Below are 5,816 nucleotides of genomic sequence, written 5' to 3'. Positions count from 1 at the left end.
TGAACTCACACTTAATCACCAAAATAGCATACTTTTGTGTTTTGTCCCTAATTTGATCCTAAACATGAAAACATGTAAACTTTGTGCTTTAATAGAGCAATTTAATCCCACTTTTATATCATTCGATGCCGTGATATGGTTTGCGAGTGATTTCAGGCCTTGGAGGCAAGGATGGATGGGCAAAAGTGGAAGAAAGCATGCACAAGAGAGAAAACATGAAGGAAACAAGGAAAAGCACACACAGCGAAGTGTGCATGCGCACAGCCCTGCGTGCGTGCGCACAAGCGAAAATTTCCATGTGTGCGTACGCACGAGCACCTGTGCGTATGCACAGGTCAAGTTTCAGCTGAGTGTGCAGATGCACACGTCTGTGCGTCCGCACAGGACCCAACACGTGATTTCATTAATGAAACATGTGCTGCGCGAATTTGGAGGCCTTTGGGTCATTTTTGGAAGGCTGAAATGCTGAATGGGAGTGCTATATAAAGGGGATATCAACACATATGAAGGCATTAGGCTTTAGCACATTTTAGTTTTAGTTTTACATAGTTTTTCATAGGAGTAGGAGTAGGAGTAGAGTAGATTGCTCTATTAGGGTTTCATTTCCATTTCAATTGTAGCATTTTATAGCAAGCTTTGATCTTTCATTTTGCTTCCTTAATTGTAAGTACTATCAATTTCCTTTTAATTAAAGCACTTTATTTTCTTATGGTTCAAGTCACTTTGTTTATAATTGTAATTTTGAATTTCTTGAAATTTTGATTGATGAATTTAATGTTTCATGCTTTCTTTATGCTTGTTTGGATGTTTATTATTGCTTTTGTGCATAGTTAGTTATAGCTTTCTATTTTTCCTTGCAATTTTTTATGTTTTATTTTTATGAACACAAGGTGTTTGTGAAAATGTCAACCTTAGATTTTGAGTAGATTTTCCCACCTTGGCTTGTGGTTTGAGTCCCTAGAATACTAGAGTCTTAATGTCTGACATTTAGTGGTAATTCTTGGGTAGTTAGTTGACTCTTGTTTCCATTGACACTAGCTTTTTATCAACTAGTTTGGTAAGTTAGCTAGGACTTATGGATTAAGGTCAATTATGCTTGCTTGACTTACTCCTCGATGGTTGGGGTTGACTAGGCGAGATTGACTCATCATAATTATCATAGTTGTGGTTATGGCGATGATAGGATTCCTTGGATACTCATTCCCAAGTCAAGGCCCTTTTATTGCATTCCTTGCATTTTTCACAAGTTTTGACATCGCTTTCCTTTTTACTTGCATTAATGACAATTTTGAGCATTCCTTAGTTCTTTCATCACTTAGTTCTTTTAATATTTTGTTCTTTGATTGCAAACCCCCCCCCCCCATTTGTTCTCTTAACAACCGAAAGAGAAACACTTTCAATTGCATCCTAGGGAGAACGACCCGAGGTTGAAGTACTCTTGATCTCGGTTACTTTGTATTGAATTTATTATTTGATTGATGTTCAATTGTTGGGTTTGGACTATACTTGCAACGGACAAATTCTACCTTTAGTGTGAAAATCCAAACCCATGCTTTTGGGCATTCGTCAAATTTGATGCCGTTGCCAGGGATGCAATTGAGTGCTATCTTTAGGTTGTTGTAAATATGTTGATAGTGTAAAGAGTTTACTTTTTGGTTATTTGGTTGTTTTTGTTCATAGTTAGGTTCTTGTTTTTCTTGTTTGTTAATGTCTTTTGTTTTTATTTCGTACTTTCTCTATGTGCTATCACCCTTGTTGCTTGGAGCTTGGTTGAGATTGTTTTGTAGGGTATGATGAATTCAAGTTGGGATTACTTCATGGAGTGGGAGAATCAATTAAGGGAGGAACTAATTGTGTATGAGCAACACTCATGGAAAACACCTCCCCCATGCTACAATGAGCCAAACCCTCCCCAATGTGCATACCAAATCCAAGGATATGAGAGTTACCCCATACACAACCCTCAACTACCAAACATTCAAGCACCACACCATACACCTCCATGGGATCAAAATATCTATACACCTTGTTACCAACCACATGAACCACCACACCTTTATATACCACCTCAATATCCCCACCCACAAGACACACCTTCCACATATACAACTTTTCTCCCAACCCTTGAACTTTTTTTTCTACCACAATATGAAGTTTTCCAACCCTTGCCCCAAGAAGAACAAGACATTCAAGCATTCTTCCAAGAGCAAGAAGGGTTCCGAAGGAAGCAAGGGGAGTTCATGGCTACCATAGCCGAAGCGGTGAACCGCTTAGCCTCACTACGCTCAAGCAATCAAGACACCCCCCTTGAAGAAGGTGGAGGATCAAGTAAGGAGTGTAGGGAGGAGAAGAATATGGAGCCTCAAGGAAAGGAAGAGGAGTTAAGGCTTGAGTCACAAGAGGTAAATGGAGGGTTGTGGGAGTTTGGTCAAGAAGTGGATTGCATCATCGATGATTTTTTGTCCACCTTAGTCAACTCCCTCAATGATCTTGAGGAGCCTTCCACTCTTGAGCTCGAGAAGGATATGGAAAAGCTTGAAAAGGGTGGTGAGGAAGAGGTAATATGGAAAAGCTTGAAAAGTTTACAAGAGTGACTCCAACCCAAGGACAAGTTGAATGGGTAACAATATCTTCATTGAGCTTCATAGGCCCATGCCAATATACTCTTTTGGAAACAGATCACCAACTTAAGGTGCTTCTTGGGGTGTTAAATGGTGAAGAAATGGGTGTTGGTTGTCAAAAGAATTCAAGGCATAGATGGTGCAAGGTCCAAATCGGAGGAGTCCAACACTCAAGTGGGTGCTTCAAAGGTGCTTGGGAAGGTTGTTCATCCAAGAGCACAAGTAAAAATCAACAAGAGGATGGTAGAGAAACCAAAGTGTGGGATCCGGGCATACAACTCTACAACCAACAATTTTGGATCCCAATTGTTTGCTTGAAGTTGTTTAAGAGCTTGATGTACCATGTGTGGGATCCTGGAGGATTTTTGAAGAGCAAGCATGGTTGGCAACTCAAGGATGAGTGAAAGCATAAGCCACCATGACACAAGCTCCAACCAAAAGTCCAACTTGAGGACTCAAAACCAAAGTGCTAGGTGGGAGACACCCCACCATGGTAATATCCTTTCAACCCTTCTTTCTTTTAGTTTTACTTATTGAATTTTGTCTCTTTAATTAGCTTAGTTTGATTGCATTCTAGGTTGAATTTAGTTGAATTTTATGTTCGATCATGTGTTTTTGATGAATGATGTGTTTTGGGCTTGAAAAACTTTGATTGATATCAAGATTGGTGCCTTAGAGGCTTTAAAAATATTGCAGAAATAGAGTTCTGTGCGTGCACACAGCCTCGTGCATATGCACACTTTCCCTGTTTTTCATTACCTGTGCAAGCGCACAGCTGTGTGCAAGCGCACAGCTGTGTGCGTACGCACACACGTTGTAGCACGCTCTGTTCGTAGTGCTCGCACCTTCTATGCACGCGCACCCCCCAACATTTTCATTCTGTGTGTGCGTGGTGTGGGAAATCGTGATTCACACTTTTCACATCTCCGCACAACTAACCACCAAGTGCACTGGGTCGTCCAAGTAATAAACCTTACGTGAGTAAGGGTCGATCCCACGGAGATTGTCGGCTTGAAGCAAGCTATGGTCATCCTTGTAAATCTCAGTCAGGCGGATTCAATTGGTTATGAGATTTTGATAATTAAAATATAAATAAAACATAAAATAAGATAAAGTTACTTATGTAATTCATTGGTGGGAATTTCATATAAGCGTCTGGAGATGCTTTGTTGCTTCTGAACCTCTGCTTTCCTATTTCCTTCTACCAACCATGCGTGCTTCCTTCCATGGCAAGCTGTAGGATCCTCTCAGTGAAAATGGTCCTCTACAGTTTCTGCACGGCTAATCAACTGTCAGATTTCTCGTCTCGGATGAAAAATACCAGGTACAGCTACCGCATGGCTAATCATCTGTCAGTTCCCGCTAGCATCGAAATAGAATCCATTGATCCCTTTGCACACTGTCACTGCACCTAACATTCGCAAGTTTGAAACTCGTCACAGTCATCCCTTCCCGGATCCTACTCGCAATACCACAGACAAGGTTTAGACTTTCCGGATCCCAGGAATGCTGTCAATTTCTAGCCTATACCACGAAGATACTAATCTCACGGACTCGGTCCATGTATTAGATATCCAAGAGAATATACTCCGGCTGTCGTCCAATGACTACATTGAACATCATGTAGACCGCTTTATGGTTGTCAGGCACGCAGATCTTGGCTAAGCAAGTAACGAAGATTGGGTGATTGTCACGGGTTACCCCTTCATTCTAACTTAACTAAATTAAGTACGAGAGTATATCTTGGAGAAGAAGTAGGCGTGAATTGAATAGAAAACAGTAATAATTGCATTAATTCATAAAGAACAGCAGAGCTCTACACCTTAATCTATAGGGTGTAGAAACTCCACCGTAGAAAATACATAAGTGAAAAAGGTCTAGGCACGGCCTTATGGCCAGCCTCCAAAACGTGAATAATGGTCTATGATAACATGATCAAAGATATAAAATAAATCACTAAAAATAGTTTTTATACTAAACTAGTAACTAGGGTTTACAGAAAATGAGTAACTAACTGCAGATAGTGCAGAAATCTACTTTCGGGGCCCACTTGGTGTGTGCTTGGGCTAAGCATTGAAGCTTTTTCGTGCATAGGCTGTTTCTGGAGTTAAACGCAGCTTTGATGCCAGTTTGGACATTTAACTCCAATTATGGTGCCAGTTTGGGCGTTTTACGCCAAGATGTTTTAGCCTGGCCTTGGATGCCAGTTTGGGCCATCAAATCTCGAGTAAAGTATAGACTATTATATATTGCTGGAAAATCCATTTTGAGTGCAGGAGAGTCATAATCCAATAGCATCTGCAGTCCTTTTTTAGCTTCTGAATCAGATTTTTGCTCAGGTCCCTCAATTTCAGCCAGAAAATACCTGAAATCATAGAAAAACATACAAACTCATAGTAAAGTCCAGAAATGTGATTTTTGTATAAAAACTAATAAAAATATAATAAAAAGAAACTAAAACATACTAAAAACTATGTAAAAATAATGCCAAAAAGGGTATAAATTATCCGCTCATCAATGCGCACGACTCTCTGTGCGTACGCACACATGGTCATTTTTACCTTTTCGAAAAAAAACAAAAAAGTGTGTTCGGTGCATGCGCACAGCCCTGTGTGCACGCACGCGTCTTGACACCCCTCTGCCAGCAGTGCTCACACCCTTTGTGCGTCTGAACGCGATTTCCTTCTGTGTGAACGCACTACCCTTGTGCGTCCGCACGGGCTGCGATGCATCTTCTGCTCGCAGTGCTCACACGCTGTTGTGCGTGCGCATTGATAAACCACTATTTTATGGTTTATCTTGTGCTCATTTGAGTGGTTTTTATCAAGTCCTTACCCACTTATTCATATGATTTGCATGATTTTACAATTCCTTCCTAGTGTTATTCTATGGTTGAAAACTTGCTTCCTAGAATCTTTAATTTGTGTATTTTAATTCTCCTTTATACCATTCGATGTCGTGATCTGTGTGTTAAGTGTTTCAGGCTTTATAGGGCAGGAATGGCTTAGAGAATGGAGAAGAAGCTTGCAAAAATGGAAGGAACACAAGAAACAAAGGAGATAACCAGCGAGCATCAACGCACACGCATTGCTCACGCGAGCACGCGATATGGAGAAATTTGCAGCGACGCGCACGAATGCCTGACGCGTATGCATGGATTGGAGTTCTGCTAGATGACGCGTACGCGTGACATGC

This window comes from Arachis ipaensis, chromosome B8, assembly GCF_059453495.1.
Source record: "Arachis ipaensis isolate K30076 ecotype BB chromosome B8, ASM5945349v1, whole genome shotgun sequence".
Lineage (NCBI taxonomy): Eukaryota > Viridiplantae > Streptophyta > Magnoliopsida > Fabales > Fabaceae > Arachis > Arachis ipaensis.
This window is presented reverse-complemented; position numbering follows the sequence as displayed.